At 41.9% G+C, this 15,737-nt stretch overlaps 1 protein-coding gene across 7 annotated transcripts in view; it reads left to right on the top strand.

Moving 5' to 3' along the window:
* LNX1 (ligand of numb-protein X 1) overlaps positions 1 to 15,737 on the top strand; it is a 157,400-nt gene that overhangs the window by 39,169 nt on the left and 102,494 nt on the right. The window contains exon 1 of one of the 7 annotated variants that reach the window (XM_065060901.1): positions 11,033 to 11,162. The exons of the other annotated variants lie outside the window; for them this stretch is intronic. The gene's annotated coding sequence lies outside the window, so the exon portion shown is untranslated. Of the gene's footprint in view, positions 1 to 11,032; positions 11,163 to 15,737 lie in introns of those variants that run through there. 7 annotated transcript variants of the gene reach the window in all.

Below are 15,737 nucleotides of genomic sequence, written 5' to 3'. Positions count from 1 at the left end.
GAGTGAACAGGCAATTAGCCTTCAAAAAGGAAAAGCAGAAAACATGAAAAGTCATTATTTGGAAAGTCTGGCAAGCTTACTCTGAGTTTTTTTGGAAAGGATGAGGTGGTAGCTGTAGAGGTTGTTATTCCATGAGCTAAACCAAGGAGGCAGGAAGCTCCCATCAATTGCTTTGTGGCAGAGTCGTCAGACTGAGTTCCTACCTCATCCTGTCCTTTCTAGCAAAGAAGAAAAATGTTCATCCTTTAAAGTGGTAATTTGAAAAATAATAGAAGCAAAGTCTATGTAAGCAATCACTGGAGAAGTGCTGCCTCTTTTTGTCTTGATGCGACTGTTTTTCTATGCATGGGCTTCTGCACTGTCAGCAGGAAAAGTACAGCCTGCTGGACAGGGAAAAATCCTGAAGAAAAGTCCATCCTGGAGTCAGAAAAAGGAAACCAGTTTAGGAATAAACAGTACCCGCTGGTCTTAATGGCATAGTCGTTCTGCTGCTCACTATGGGGGGTTTCTGGTGCTCATTGTAAGTAATCAATGCTAGAAAGGAATTCTGCATAGGCTGCTAATTCTAGCCACCTGCCAAGATCCCCCACTCCTCATATAATATGGTCATTTTCCAAGATATGGAAGTTTTGTTTTTCACAATTATGTACTGAAAGCAGAAATAATCTTGTTCAAGGTTGGTGGGAATAGTTACATTCTTGAAGATGTCGGGAATTTAACTACTCTGGCGTGATCCAAGCTGTGAAGTATCCTTACTTCTCTTGGGCTCAGTGCAGTAGCTGGGTGAAACCCATGGACCTCAGGAAAAAAGACCTGAGCAAGGCCTAGACCTGGCCAGGAACTCGTACTGGGGAAAGGGATGTTTAAGTGACCTCTGTAGGAGGTACTGGAGTGTATCCAATTCCACCTTGCGATTACTGTATTTAGCATTGCTCTCTGGTGCATGTGGTGGTGTCTTCTTCTGTGGTGCTTGGAGTGCGGGCTACTCTCTACTCACCCTAAATGAAATGGTATTACTGCATTTTTCTCCTTTTCTACACAGAAATTGTATTGTCAGTTCCTTTCTTTCTCCTGTGTAAGGTGGGGGGGGAAGGAGGGAAGATATTTTTTTTTTAGAAAGAAAAGATTGGAAAAAGAAAGGCCGGTATTAAAAAAGTGGCATTTATTTTTCCTTCTTGGACTCCTATTTATCTGAAAGCAACTAATTTTCCTTCTCTTTTAGAACCTAGGTCCTGTTCTCTTGCATCCCAAAGCACAGCACTTGGGTGCACAAAGGTTTGCAATGGTATTTGCTTTCTGATAGCCCACCAAGTGCAAAACCTTGTAGAATTAAGAAGGCTGGAAGAAGGAAACCAGGGCACAGCTGATGCTGATTGGGTATGTCTGTGAACAAGGCCTTTGGCTGCTGCCTTACTGTACCTGGCAGTACTCAGATAAGTTTGCCTTGATATTGCTCTCCTGAGATTAACAGATCCTGTATAAGTGCTCTGTGCAGACTTAAACCATCAGGCCATATGGTGTATGACAACGTTTAGCACTCTAGGGCTGCTTACCTTGCTTCTGAGATATTTTTAAATTGGTGTATCAATTCTTGCATTTCAGTGCTGTGTCTTTTAAAAAACACTCAAATGTGAAACACATTGAATAGATAAGCTAGAATCTGCAGTTGATGGAAGGAGTTAGTTGAAAGGACTGGGTTTTCTTCCTTTCATTACCAAGCTCTTTCAGATAAGGCAATATCATCTTAAAAGCTCTTTAAGTAAATAACCAAATAAGATATTTTAAATGAAGGACTTCATAGAAAGTCTTGAAAGAGGCTCATTTTATTTCCTTTCAATTAATCCTATAGAGTTCACCACAAAAGTCACCTGTTTCTTTGTAAATTGCCTGGACAACATGGTACAAATGTGCAAGCTGAAGCTCAGTCACTTCCCTTGCATATGCATGTGCAAACCTGCAGTTGTACAGGGAGCCCTCAGACAAAACCAGACTGTTACGACAGTATATAAGCACAGGGCTTGGTCACAGAACTTTTGATTTTTTTATTCCTATGTGACATTATCCATGGTTTTGTGAAATACTTTGACATCTTATTTGTTTAAAGGACTTCAGTAAAGAACTCACAATGGCAACATTAACTCAGACAGTTTGCTGCCTTTTTCTGCAGAACAAATGGACTCAATGGATTTTTATTTTAGCTCAAACTCTATTTAAAGTCTGATCAAATAGTTTGGGAATGTCGAGTTCCACACATGAAATGTTGGTTGTGACCAATTAGAAACACATAATGCTGTTTCTGTTCTTGGTTTCGATGAACTCACTATTAAACCAAGGATAGACTTGTAGATCTCTGAACGTCTTGGTGCCAGCACATACTAATTTGTAGTTTTCTCACATCACCACGAGCATGGGAAACATAGAGGAAGTCTAGTCTATAAAATTCTTTCATCAGCATTGTTCTGTGAAGAAGTGCTCTACTGGAGGTGCAGCTCTAAGGTCTTTACATTATCTTGGCTTCTTTTCCTTCTCCAAACCAAGGTAAGTTCTACTGCTAAGAGCATTATTTATAGCTGTTTCTACACCAGGGCTAGTCCCTGCACAAGAGATCTCCATAATTGTCCATATAGCTGAGTACCCTATATTAAGAAATGGACAGTAACAAAAGCCATTGGAAGGGATAAAAGAAATGATGCACAGAGTGCCTGAAGGCATGTTCAAGAACTTTTCAGCTTTGGAAATCCTCAGCCACAAATTTTATATAAGCTATATATAAGACTTACACTATGGCTCTGATCAGGTTATTTTTTGATAAAGATGTGCTTTGGACCTTTTGAAGAGGTTGTAAATGTATTTCCCTGTGTTGGTTTTAAGCCTGCTGCTTGATAACCTGATTGATTGCTGCCTCTTTCCTCTGTGTTAAGGAAAAGGAAATAATTGTCACCCCTGTTTATTTCCCTGTGTCTTTCATTATTTAATAGATCTTCATTTCACCTCCTGTGCTGTCTTGGTGTTTCTTGTAGTTCTATTTATCTCTTTGAGAAAAAATAAAATAAAATAAAATAAATCTGAATTTATCCACAGATGAATTTAGTGAGATAACATTTTCTTCCTTAAATAATTTCTGATGTTTCTTGTAGTGTCTCCAGAGCACTGTGTTGACATTTTCCCAGTGATTCTAACATCTCTCTTCTGAGAGGTAACTGCTACCTTAGAATCACAGGGTCACAGAACCACAGAATGGTTTGGGCTGGAAGAGAACTTAAAGATCATCCAGTTCAAACCCCCCTGCCATGGGCAGGAACACCTTCCACTAGACCAGGTTGCTCAAAGCCCCATCCAGCTGAGCACTTCCAGGGATGGGACATCCACAGCTTCTCTGGACAGCCTGTTCCAGTGTCTCACCACCCTCATGGTGAAGAATTTCTTCCTTATATTTAATCTAAATCTACCCTCTTTCAGTTTAAAGCCATTACCCCTTGTTCTATCACTACATGTCCTTGTAAAAAGTCCCTCTCCAATTTTCTTATAGGCCACTTGTAAGCACTGAAAGGCTGCAATAAGGTGTCCCCAAAACCTTCTCTTCTCCAGGCTAAACAACCCCAACTCTCTCGGATTGTCTTCACTGGAGAGGTGATCCAGCCCTCTGATCATCTTTGTGGCCTCCTCTGGGCTTTAGAGCCAGGTACAGTTAGGTTAATTTTCCCCTGGTACACTACTTTTAATGTACCAACTCCAACGGTAACATGACAAAATTACATTATCAAAATCCCTGTGCCTATACTAGTTCTGAAAAAAATAATGGATAATTCTATGATAAAATATGGCTTTCTTTTCTTACTTTTAATCAACAATATGCCATAACTCGCATTATCCAGTTTGACTCAGCTGTTAGAAGCTGCAACTTGCCTCCTTGGGGAAGCATACAGCATGCTGTTCACAAATGCTTGAATATGCCATGTCTTCTTTTATTTTGCTGTATTATTATTAGAACTATGTGAACATTTATAGGAGTACCATCTCTATTGGGTTTTTTCTCCCTTTTTTTTCCTTGTCAATTGTTAATTTTCTGCTAACAGTTTAATAAATGCATTTGAGAAGTTCATGATCTTAATAAAGCAATTCTTGGTCTGCAGATTATTGCAACTTTGTGAGCAAAGACAGGATTTAGAACATATGTTGTGTTAATTATGCAAACTACCCAATCAAGCCACAAATTGTCACATAATTTAGGACTGGCTCAAGCACAAGAGATTGCTAATTGTATAATTTATGGTGCCAGTTGAGTTGTTTAATGCAGCTGTTAACTATGAAGGAAGCATAGAGTTTAAATTCTTGCCTGACAAAGAAGCATGTGCCTAAGAGAGATGTTGGTTTTAGACTAGTCATGTTTGAACGTTTTTTAAAAGCAATGTCATAGGGCATGGCTGTGTTGTGGAACCGTGATTCTCTTCAAAGATAAATGCGTAATATTTTTGGGGAAAAAATCAGTTTGTAGTTATCAGAAAAATGCAATTGCTTTCTCTACAGCCTTCCTCCACTTTGCTTGTTCTGTTGCCATTTATTTCAACAGTTTGAGCCTTAAAAATTAGGATGAATATAGAAACAGACAGCTCATATGCAGTTCTACATAGGAAAAAGGGGTCACAACTCTGAGAACCTGACTGAAACAATTATATTGGTCACTGAAGTTGCATGTTGCACACTTCACTGCCAACAGGCAAATCTGTGTCTGCCATGCAGCCTGTATGCGCAAGAACTTCCCAGACTTTGTTGCAAAAGTCGTTGAAATGACCTTACAAGCAGCCAGTTAACTTTATTTAAATACTTGCTAATGGCCAAAGAACAAACATAGTGCAAACTAAATCTAAATCTTGGAATTCTGTTTAGCCAATAATTAAACTCAAGCCTTGTAGGCAATGACCTGCTATTACAGTTTGGCTGAAACCCTGGCATTTTTCCCCTGAGAAAGGTGCTGTTGAATGCAGAGCTGTCATGACAGAGTTGCAGTTGCATTCGTTGACAGCATGCCTGAGGGTATGAGACTTGCGTATATACAAGGTGTAGAAAATACTTAATTTACTTGTTAAATCAGTTCCCAGTGCTGTTTCACAGTAGCAAAAGTCTTTGCCAGTTGTGACTGTAGATCCTTCTAAAGCTTCATGGAAGTGGTTTCTTTTTGCTTGTGTTTTTGCAAGTTGGATGTTAGTCCTCTGCATGTTTCAGAAGGTTTGGGAAGAGATTCCTAGGAATGGGCAGAAAGGAGCCACTCTCTTCCGGACTGCCTGGCTGAGCTGAGCCAAGTCATGCAAGCAAGAATTATGTACTTTTCTTCTAGGTGTGCCAAGAACCCAATGCTTCTTTGTCTGTGTATGTCCCTGGAAGCATTAGGTGGAGCATTTTATTTCTGCCCTTGAAGGGAGGTGTGTGCCTGGGCTACCTGGTTCAATATGGTATAGTAGAAGCTGGCAGTATGTAGCACATATCTTTTTAAAAGACATCACCTGCTTTCCTGGCTGCCTAGTTTGCTCTGTGTCTATGACCAGTAAGGACAATTCTTGCTTAAAATGTGAAACCATCCCAAAATGGAGACTCATGCATCTTCAATGATAATACAGAGAGCTAGCAAGTTATTATTAGTGTATGCATACAAACAGCAATAAACATCAGTGAAAACAGAGAAAAGAGGCTGAGATGCATTTGTGTTTGGTGGATTATTAGTTAAAGATTCCAAAGGTTGGCTTGGAGATCCTGTCTGCTACCAACTTTCTGTGTTTTTGAGTAAACCATGTACTTTCCATGTAACAAGTTTCTTACTTGTGGAGAAAGACTTGACTTTTCTTCCTTTTCCATTTGTTTGTTTGGTTGGTTGGTTGGGTTTGGTTGTTTGTTTTACTGTGTGTTTGCACATTGCTTGCATATTGTGTTCCCTTGGAGGCAATACATTTTATGTCAATACAGACATAAGACAGTTTTAAGTATATGTATAATCTAATTGCCTAGACTGTGAAGAGCTTTGAGAAAAAATATATTGCCATTCTAACAACAAAATTAAAGAGCTGTAAATTCTCAAACTGTACATAATTTCTAGTCCTTTTTTGCTTTATGTTTATGTCACCACTTGATTTGTAAAATTACGGTAATGTAATCCAAAAGATGGACAAGAATACTGTTCTTATTCTAGGTGCCTACAAACAAAAACTATTTGAGCAGGTCAGTCAGTAACGTGTTTGTCTTTTAACATCTAAAGCCAAACCCTCTCAAATGGATTGCATGATGAATTTTCTTAGACATAGCTGCCAGACTAGGAACTAGACCTTCCCATTCTGGGGACCTTATTCCAGTATGAACAGGAGAAGTTGGAATCAGGATGCCCTTCTGTCATCTCTAGAACCAGCTGATATATAAGGAAATCTTCTTGCAAAACCAAAAATTTATGGAGATGAAAACCTTTTGCCTCTGAGTGTATTAGCTGGTTTCCAAGTCATTGTTTCAAGTCTGCTCAGAAGTTAAGATTCACTTAGCTTAGCTCATCGTAAAGATAGGACCTGTCTTTTAAGCTTGAATTTAGCTGTGGATCCAGGCTACCCTGGATGGTGTTTGTAAGGCTGGAATTTCCATTCTTGTGTAACTTCATCTGTGGCCTGTGCTTTAGGAGAACAATTCATCACCCCCGTAGCCTTATTTGCTTAGTACCAGTTAAATGATCAGGAGGTCTATGGAAAGGGTTGTTATGATTTTTTTTTGTTGTCGTTTTGGTTTGGTTTGTTTTTTTTTTTTACCTAAAAGAGACCTGATTGGAGGGAAAAAAATACAGGGAATAGCATCACCAGAAAGTAACATACTGTTTCCGTGCTTGATCATTTCCTAACAACTACAACATTTCTAGTGACAGTGGTATAGATGCAGTTACAGAAATTGGAAAAGAATTGGCAAAGAAATGTTTCATTTTGTTAAAACCCAAAAGGTTAGATTTCTGTTCAAGCCAATCTTTTAGGAAAATATAAGTACCACTAAAACTATTAAGTGCTTTTATTCATCTTTCAGTTTGTTAACATTGCTTTCTCAGAGAAATTCTTAGTTATCAGTGTTTCTGAAAAAGGTGTAAGTTGAAAACATTTGAAAATATTAAGATAATTTTCCTTGTTTAAAACTAATTTGTTTAAATTGTGATTAATTTTAATTATAATTTAATTAAACTTTATTAATTCAAGTAATTGGATTTTTTATTACATGAGTTAATATTTTGCACAGATTGCTTGATGACTGAAAGACAAACATCTTGTTGCAAGAAGATAATAACTCAGTCATCCAAGCATGTTGAAGTAGTTCTGCGAGTACGTGTATAGACGCTAGGTCAGGCCTAGCAGTAGCATACTCTGCTGACGGAGAGCTTGCAGGTGCCTTGCTGTTGTAAATTGTCCCATGTTGTAAGTATGTTCTGCAACATGGGAGTAGTTTGCTGGTCCTGCTCCATTCCCTCTGAATAGAGCTGCTCTTCCATAGAGGAGGTGATCAGGTGGCTACGGATCAGAGGGAAGAGGAAGTAAAGGAGACACAGGCTACGTGTGCGGTGACAAATGTGGGGTCATTTCAGGAACAGTCCTGGTAGGCTCCAGAGGAAGCTGCAGCCAGCTGTGCTGTGCCCGGGAGACAAGAATCACAGTGTGATGTAAGGACCCCAAGGATAAGAGCAGTAACCAGCAAATATGGGGGGTTTGTCAGGGCCCCTGTTGTTGACAGGTCTAGCTAAGGCACGAGGGAATATGTTGTTATTCCAGGAAGACTTAATGAGTTTAGCAGTTGGCTTTCAAGGAACCTGCAAATTTTTCTTATTCTGTGTAGTAATTGCAGGTTTCCTGGGATGCCATGAATATATCAGATGCATTTTGATATGATAGTTAAGGTTTGAATCTTTCTTTTCTTATAAAAGTGCAATCTCTTGCTTAATTGCAAATATTCCCCCTTCATGTAACAGTTAGGAGACTTTTAGTTTAGTGTGTGTGTAATTTTATACAAATGTCTGAGATCCAGACTGCTAAGTCTGTTCAACGTGCTCCTAAGAGAGATTTCTTACTTTGGAGAAAGGAACTGCTTTTGCTTTCAGTGTGAATGAGAAAGGAAGGGCAATGGGTAAATACATCAACATGTATATATCCCACATACACATAACTATGTGGAATATGAGAATAGAATATGCATATATTAATGTATATTTGGAACGTGGGTATAATGCTTTTGCGACTGGTAGTATGTGTTTATAGTATAATAGATATGATCAAAGAGTTGGCCCAACCTGTACTTTGTGTTATTGTCAGGCTGGTGTTTTCTAGGTAACTCTTACAAATGTTCGAGTAGCTCTGAAATTCAGTGAAATTCATTATGGTAGATTTCTGTCAGTGCTATCAATTTTTGGTCCCAAATCAACCTTATCAGCATGCTCCTGAACACCAGGAACCACTTTTTTACTGTGAGAGTGACTGAGCACTGGCACAAGTTTCCCAGGGAAGTTGTGAAGTCTCCGTCCTTAAAAAGCTGCCTTGGGGAACCAGCTCTAGGAGGCCCTGCTTGAGCAGGTGATTGGACTAGATGACCTCCAGAATTGCCTTCCAACCTCAGCCATTCTGTTTCTGTGATTCTGATCCAGATTGGAGCTGGTTTGCACGTGTTTGTGTTCAGAAAGACTTAAAGAACTTCCCCTACATTTTAAGCACATCTGTAATTCCCATAAAAAGCGGTAACTAGAGGAATTAAATTTTTTTTCTAGGAAGAGGTGAACCCTCAAGATACTTCAGTTTGTTGATGTATCTTCTGTGCTGTTACTGCATGGATTCAATTTGCTCAGAACTAATAGCAGGCCTTCCAACATGAGGATTATTCATGTGGAAGCGGCTGCTGCTTTCAGTCTAGCAGAGCTGTGCCGGGCAATTACTAGGGCCTGGTGTAAGCTTCTTTCTACTAACTGCTTAATTATCTTAGCAAGGCATGCCCTGTATTTGATCTAGCTCAGCCATCCACTTGGATGACTCACAAAGTTGAATTTGCTGAATTGGAAAGGAATGCAAAGCACCCAGACGACATTGGCACTGCACAGTGCTGGGGGAAGAGCTCCAACATGACAGGAAACCAACCCATCTGGTGTTTTTCATCTTGGTCTGCAAATAATCTGCATGGTCTCATTGCCCGTGCCTGTTCCTATGAACCTGTGATCCTCAAATCCTTATCCCAACTGTGTCAGTGCAATTTTGCCCCTTCGAGTTCTGTACATAAATTTATGAGTTTCAAAGCAACTGGGAGTGTCCCAGTGCAGAAGAATGTTCTGCGTGTGTGTGCGTGTGAGTGCGTGTCTGTGTGTGTGTGTGTGTGTGTGTGTGTGTGTGTGTGTGTTAAGAGTACTTGCTCCCTCCTCATCCCAGCACCAGGAGGAAGCCAAGGATTTCTGCAGTAGGGAAGCCAAGTCTCTTGTGGGAGCACTTGCAGTGGTCCATGCCTCTCCTGGGGCTGTCACCCTTGTTTCCTTCTCACCCCTCAGCTCTGCTGCCTTCCCTCTGGTTTGGGAATGCCACAGCACTGGGGCTCATCCAGCTCAGTAGCTGTATGAATTAGGGCAGATCCCTCTTTCTGTGTATGTGCGTTGCATCTCGGGGTGCAAATCAGGATGAACAGTGCAGTCCCGTGGCATATTGAGCCAAATCTCTACTTTCTCCTGATGTAAGGGAAACTATAGTAATATTTGTGCTAGAGAAGTCTTGTGCAGCCTGTGATTTGCAGTCCACGGCTGATTCATAAGACATAGGAAGGTGATAGCAGACATGATGGCAACAAAACATTCTCCTCTCTGGTCATGGCAATGGCAACATAACTTTCCTGATTGGCAGTGCCCAGGTGAAAGTGTGCAACTGGAAACAAAATGAGCAGTTTTACAAAGCAGTACCAGTTTATTAACTTACTACTAAGTGTGCCATTTCATTCCTGCTCTTCCAGCCTTCAAAAAATATGTGATACAAGAAGGACAGTCTCTTTTCTTCCCTCACAATGTTAGGTTGTACTTTGAGTTTAACATGGCCAAGAAACACTGCTTTTAAGCATCCAGCCTGCTAGCAGGGATTGATCCTCCAGGAAATAGCTGATGTGAAACACAAACAAGTTTTGAAACCATGCTGGCTAAGAGCTGAATGTGACCAGCTGACATATGTACGTGACCATTACTGTTTGGTGTGTTTAAACAGTGTTTAATTAAAACAGGCTTGCTATTGCTCTTGACTTCGTGGCTGCAGTGAAGCCCAAGACAGGTGGCTGCCTGTTATGGGAGAGCGAGTCCCTGCTGCTATGAGAGGTGCTGCTTTCAGCAGTGCTTGTAGAAATTGGGTTGCCTGTGTGTGGGATCTGCTCCGTCCCTTGTGTCTGCACCAGGGCTGCCCTACAGCTGAAAAAATGCAAGGGTAAATCCGAGTCAGAAAGTACTGAGAGGGATTCTGGTTTCCAGGTTTGTTTGAGTGTGGCTTTGGGGTTTTTTGTTTCTTTGGGTTGTTTTTTTTTTTGTGTGTGTGGTTGTTTGTTGGTTTTGTTGGTTGGTTGGTTTGTTTCTCCAACCAACCCCCAAAATATTTCTGTTTGGAATGCTTTAAAGAGAAAGAGAGGAAGAGGTTTGTGAGCGTGTCCTCTTTGTTGAATGGTGGAGTAGTTAAGGGACCTGTCCAGGTCTCCTGTCGCTACTTCATCCGAGGAGCCTCTCCTCTTGAAGTCGTTCCACTTTGGATAAACAACATTTACTAGGAGAGGGACTGGTGCTCAGGAAGTCTCATCTCTCAAAAGCAGACCCACCAGGCTACTGATTCATGCACACACGTGTGCTCTCTCTCAATGAACAGTTAATGTTTTATTAAGAGTGGAGCAGATCCAAGGGGATGATTCAAGTCTCCTCCCTGGATCCAGCACTTGGCTTTCAGCTAATATGCTTTTTATTCTATCAAAAATGTCATTGCTTTTGCACAAATCCTCATTCTTTTCCTCTAAATGTCCTTCTTTCTTTCAGTTTATTTTTGTTTCGCTACTTGCCCGGATGCTGCCCTACGCTACCCTCTCTGTTGCTCCTTTACCCTGGGAGTAGGAGATCTGTGGCTCTGTTATATTTGAGATTAGCTGAACCTGTGGAAGGGTCAAAGGTAGGCTTTCTTTTGAATCGAGCTGGGGAGGGTTATGGTGTTCCTATCTCCATGCTGTCTTCCTGAACATTGAGAGCAAATTGACTCTCGCCTGCTCCATGCTCCCTCAGCAAGCCTGTGGACACTTGGTGCTTCCCAGCCTCCTGCTTTGGAAATCAGCAGAAGTTGAAGGGTGCCTTCAACCCTCAACAAGCCCATTTTCACCACTGCCCATTGCCATCTTCTGTCTCTCTCAGGGTGGTTTCAAAGCTGGCAGTTCCTCGGAGGAACTACAAGTGGTAACCAGCACACACGGGCTGCAGATTCAACCTGCATTGCTTTGCAAAAAGAGAAACCCTGAGGGAAATCCCAAGCTGAGGACCTAAAATAACCTTGATTCTGCGGAATATAACCCCAGCCTAAACTTGAACCCAACCTGAACCTCAGAAACCTTTAGTGATTTTTTTCAACTGCTTTTCATGACTGTGAGCTGTAACTCAGGCTGCAATGTTTCAACCCAGAGTCTGTCCACATGGTGACATTAATATGTATGTTGTTGCATAACATGTTGTTATCTCTGGGGGTGGAAGAAAGTGGAAGTCAGGCTGAAAAAGGTGAAGGAGATGAGGCTGTTGTCTCTGCTCTGGCTGTTGGCTTGACTGGTTGGATTAGTCACAACCTGGAGAAGAGTTAATGGCTGCCCCATGGCTGATAGTAAGAACAGTACCTAAGTGGCACTTACAGGGCCAGGTACTAATTAAAATTCAGATGCAGCCATGAGCATTACTTGTTAACTCTCTAGTTTCTTTCATTTTCTCTTTCTTTTGGCCAACATGTACCTTCTAGCCAGCTTCTCCACCTCTGTAAACTTCACTTGTCTGCTTTACCTCCACGTGGTGACAGGAAAGCTGCATAAAACAATTGTAAAAACACCCACGGTAAATGTCTAGCCAAGCCCCATCTGTTGCAAACCACAGTGATCGCATTGATATCCCAGAGCCATTAAACCATTCCATATGGGAATCTTTGCCATGTGCATAACCTTGCCCACAACAAAGCCTTGTGAAGGAGCCATGATGTTAGGAAAAAACTATACAAAACAAGACAACGGTTAACATATTGGGAGAACGTTCAAGCAGTCTGCCAGTTGTAAATTGTAAATTCCTGTTGCCCACCGTGCAGTGTGGGGAGAGGAATGTGAGTAATGCCAGCATCAACACTCGTATCTCAGACCATTTGCACCAAATGCTTTGATTCATCTTGGTAAATGGGGGTTTCACATTATCTGCTGTTCTTCATGTGGAGCAAGTTGGTTTTTGTGATTCATAATAATGCAGGGCTGTACATTTCTCACCTAACTTTATAAACCTGGTGTGCCTGCTGCCTCCTGTATACGGCTTTTCAAATTGACCTAAAGTCCAGACTTCTAATTTTTTCAGAGCACAATCATCATGTCCTTAAAGTGCTTCCTTTGTTTTGTTGTTGTGTCCAGCCCTCCCACACATAGCGTGAGCTCTACTTCTTGGCTCTCTGAATAAACTCCCTCTTGCAGGAAAATCTGTAACGCATCGTACTGCAGTTTCCACTATTGCATATGTCCTTCTTTTATCCCAAATAGCATTTCAGCTAACTTGGGCAATGTAACATAAATTCAGGTTATGCTATCCTATCCATTTGAGGCTAAGTTTTTCTCCCTACCATGGCAAAAATGAATGATGCAATTACATTGAGATTTAGTGCTTGACTGAAGAGCAGGATCTCACAGGAAATGCAGTAAGAAGGAAAAGTCATTCCACTTTTGAAAACTGTAGCCAATGTTCCCTCCAAAACTTGCTGGCTGCCATTTGCCTTCTGGTTTGCCAATGCTTTTATTAGTTACTTTGTAAAGGTGCCAGAGACACTGAAGAACCCAGGAGTCTTTCTTACAATTGTGGTTTAAATCTCTCCTAGGTGTGATGGTTGTGCAGAGACTATTCTGTAAGAAAAGCCAAGAAATGCCACCTCAAAGTCTTCTTTGGGATGGGGAAATTAGAGCCTAGTAGCCCCCAGCTAAGGAAAGAGACGTCTGAGCTACATCACTCTTCTTAGAGAGGCGATGGTCACTCTGAGGGAGCATGGAGAAAACAACCAAACAGAAATGAGCTCTGATGATTTTCTTGTGTAAACCTGTGCTGTACTGACTTGCTGACCTTCATTTCATCTGTACGAATCATAGAATGTCCTGAGTTGGAAGGGACCCACAAGGATCATTGAGTCCAACTGTTGTCCCTGCATATGACGACCTCACAGTTCACACCACGTGTCTGAGCATGTTGTCCAGTCTCTTCTTGAACACTGTCAGGCTTGGGGCTGTGACACCCCTCTGGGGAACCTGTTCCAGTGCTCCACCACCCTCTGGATGAAGAACCTTTTCCTGATTTCCAACCAAAATCTCCTCTGGCACACCTTCATGTTGTTCCCTTGGGTTCTGTCATTGGTCACCAGAGAGAAGAGTTCCACACCTGCCCTTCCTCCTCCCCTTGTGAGGAAGCTGTAGACTGTGATGAGGTCTTCTCTTAGTCTCCTCTTCTCCAGGCTGAACAAACCAAGTGACTGAGCTGCTTCTCATATGGCTTCCCCTCCAAACCCTTCACCAGTTTTGCAGCTCTCTTCTGGACACTGTTCAGTAGCTTAGTATCTTTTTTATCCTGTGTCTCCCAGATCTGCAACCACTGCTCCAGGTGAGGCTGCACCAGTGCAGAGCAGAGCGGGACAATCACCTCCCTCGCCTGGCTGGCAATGCTGTGCTAGATGCACCCAGGACATGGGTGGCCCTCTTGGTTGCCAGGGCACCCTGCTGGCTCATGTTCAACTTGCCATCAATCAGAACCCCCAGATCTTTTTCCACAGAGTTGCTTTCCAGAATCTTGTCTCCCAGTCTGTATGTACAGCCAGGGTTGCCATGTCCCAGGTGCAAAACCTGACACTTGTTCTTGCTGAACTTCATGTGGTTGGTGATTGCCCAGTTCTCCGATTTATCCAGATCCCTTTGCAGGGCCTCTCTGTCCTTGAGAGCATTGACTGTTCCCCCCAATTTTGTGTCATCAGCAAATTTATTAAGTAATCCCTCAAGTCCTCAGTCTAAGTCATTTTTAAAGACATTGGAGGGCGCTGGCCCTAGGATGGATCCTTGCAGAACCCCACTAGTGACTGGTCACCAGCCCAATGTAACCCCATTTACTAGAACCCTTTGAGACTGGTCCGTCAGCCAATTGTTCACCCAGTGCATTGTGTGTTTACCCAGCTGAATGCTGGACTTCTTGTCCAGGAGGATACTGTGAGAGACGGTATTGAAGGCTTTACTGAAATCTCGAAAGATCACATCAACAGGCTTCCCTTGGTCAACTAGGTGAGTAACCTTGTTGGAGAATGAAATTAAGTTGGTCAGGCAACACTTTCCCCTCATGAAGCCGTGCTGGCTGGGACCAATAACTGCATTGTCATTCAGATGTTTTTCAATAACTCTCAGAACAGTCTTCTCCATGATTTTGGCAAGCGCTGAAGTGAGGCTGACAGGCTTGTAGTTGCCAGGGTCATCCCTGTTGCCCTTCTTGTAGACTGGGACAACATTTGCCAGCTTCCAATCTTATGGGACCTTTCCAGATTCCCAAGAACACTGAAAAATTATGGAGAGAGGTCTCACTATGATGTCAGCCAGCTCTTTAAGCACCCTTGGATGAATAAAAAGGCAACCCACCTGCATTTTTTGCACATCTGTTCCCTATTGTTGCTTGGCTGACTTGGAAGAGTACTGGGAGCAGAGATGCACAAGCTGCTTCCCACTGCCAGCCTTGTACCATGTCCCTGTGTGCAACACAGCTGGGAATTTAGATGCTGGGTTGAAACCAGGTCCTTTTTGAGTGGTGGGGTTGGGCGACTGAGCCTGCAGCTTCCACCCCAATTTAACTCATGCAACATCTCTGCCTCCTCCAGAACCCTGCTGCCTGTTTTGTGTCTCTACAGAAGTCTTGTCCTCTCTTTTCCTAATAATATCATCTCCCTGTGGAGTCTACCAGATTCAGGCAAACTGAAACCATTATGCCACCAGCAGGGTATAAAATTCCCATTTTTCATTAGAGACTTAAAACACATTTTTTTAAAAAAAACAACCCAACAAACACCCAGTGGGGTAAACATTCTGGGAAGCTGACATTTTTCATGTGCAGGCCAGACACAAGCCTTCCCCTTCAATAACTGAACTGCAATTAGAAAGATACAGCTGTGACTCATTCGTGCTCTCCTCTGACAATCTGTGAGCTGGAAGGTTGGAAAGGAGGCTACTCTACACTAGGTCACAGGACTATGGTGGATGTATATTTTACAGCTGCTTTCAGGATGCTTTCTAGTCTTTTCTTAATTTACAGACTTTTCAAGTAGCAGATATTTTAGAATTTTTCTGCAGGAAGTTAAAAGAAATATCATTCATGTTTTTTCTGTTTTTAATGTTGGGGTTATTTTCTGTTTTTCCAGTTCTAAGCAGCTCTTGGCATTTTCTTTCCTCCAGTAACTGTCACGCTTTAACTCTTTTAAAAATCTTTGTTAATGACCATTTTTTAT

Source organism: Columba livia, chromosome 4 (genome assembly GCF_036013475.1).
Source record: "Columba livia isolate bColLiv1 breed racing homer chromosome 4, bColLiv1.pat.W.v2, whole genome shotgun sequence".
In the NCBI taxonomy this organism is placed as follows: Eukaryota; Metazoa; Chordata; class Aves; order Columbiformes; family Columbidae; genus Columba; species Columba livia.
Note: the sequence above shows the minus strand (reverse complement) of the source record. Positions and strands in the feature narration are given on the sequence as shown.